At 57.4% G+C, this 1,228-nt stretch overlaps 2 non-coding genes across 2 annotated transcripts; both read right to left on the reverse strand.

Annotated features, from left to right (window-relative positions):
* Positions 1–379: 379 nt before the first annotated feature.
* Positions 380–571, reverse strand: LOC123964793. The gene has a single exon (XR_006823532.1). It is a non-coding gene; the product is annotated as a U2 spliceosomal RNA (small nuclear RNA).
* A 183-nt stretch (positions 572–754) lies between these two features.
* LOC123964794 lies at positions 755–867 on the reverse strand. Its single transcript, XR_006823533.1, has one exon. It is a non-coding gene; the product is annotated as a U5 spliceosomal RNA (small nuclear RNA).
* Between the last annotated feature and the right edge of the window lie 361 nt (positions 868–1,228).

Consider the following 1,228-nt stretch of genomic DNA (forward strand, 5'->3'; position numbering starts at 1 on the left):
GTTGGCCAACCGTGCCGGGCCTACGGAGGCGCCGCAGTGTCCCCCTCCCCACCTTCTGAGAGGCTCTATCCAATCGGATTGCGGAGAAATGAAGGCCTGGCTTTTGGACACAGGCTACCGAGCATCCGAAATACTCGGGCTCTCGATGACGAGTGGGAGAAAGGGAGGGGAAGTGCAGGGCACATTTAACAGCCATGCCGGTCCCAAATATCCCCTCGTCGTCTGCCAATCAAAAGTGCAAATCTCGCTGCCTTCTTTGAGGCTTCAGCTGGCTGAAAGCGGCCGCCCCCCCTCGACTGGCGCCTTTTTCGGGCCGGCGTCCGGCAGAGCGTCGAGCCTCTGCGTTTGGGTCAGTAATTTGGTTTTACACAAGGCAGGAGAAGGGTGCACCGCCCCCGGAGGCACTGCAATACCGGGTCGATGCGTGGAGTGGACGGAGCAAGCACCTCGTCTCAGCTCCCGGTGCTAAAAATCCATTTAATATGTTGCCCCCTTATAGGGGACATATCAGATATTAAACTGATAAGAACAGATACTACACTTGATCTTAGCCAAAAGGCCGAGAAGCGATAACCCCCACTGGTTGCTTCCAGCGCCCACCTCCCGGAGCAGTTCTCCCCCTGCCGTGGCGCAGTGGTTTCAACTGCGCATAACAACGGCTGCGTCTCAGCACCTCCTCCCGAGCGCGCCTCGTCGCACCGCACAACCTTGGCGAGGGCGGCGTTTTATTTCCTTTTGACAAACGCACGAGGCTCGGCCACACGGCAGAGCCTGCCAAAAATAGTTTTAACTCATTGGCGTCCCTCTCCACGGAAGTCTTTAGTAAAAGGCGAAAGACTTGTACGTTATGAAGAGAAACCCGAGTAAGTACAGGCCCCTCCTCCAGAGCCGCCGACGAGCCTAGTCGTCCCGGTCACTACCCTCACGGTAAGCCTCACTCTGCCTCTCGAGTCCCAAGTACCAGGCCACGCCCGTTCCCCTACCCCTCCCCAGGTCACGGCAGGCTCTATCCAATCGGGCTGCGGAGAGACGAAGGCCTGGCTTTTGGACAGAGGCTACCGAATGACTCGGGCTCTTGTAGCCTCTCGATGACGAGTGGGAGAAAGGGAGGGGAAATGTGGCCGATCGCTTCTCGGCCTTTTGGCCTAGACTGCAATCGCCTCCTCTTTCTGGTTAAAACCTTTGCCGGTTTGGGGCTTCGTTTTGTGTCACCAGCTTTTCTGGGAGG

Source organism: Micropterus dolomieu, unplaced genomic scaffold (assembly GCF_021292245.1).
Source record: "Micropterus dolomieu isolate WLL.071019.BEF.003 ecotype Adirondacks unplaced genomic scaffold, ASM2129224v1 contig_5455, whole genome shotgun sequence".
NCBI classification, from domain to species: Eukaryota; Metazoa; Chordata; class Actinopteri; order Centrarchiformes; family Centrarchidae; genus Micropterus; species Micropterus dolomieu.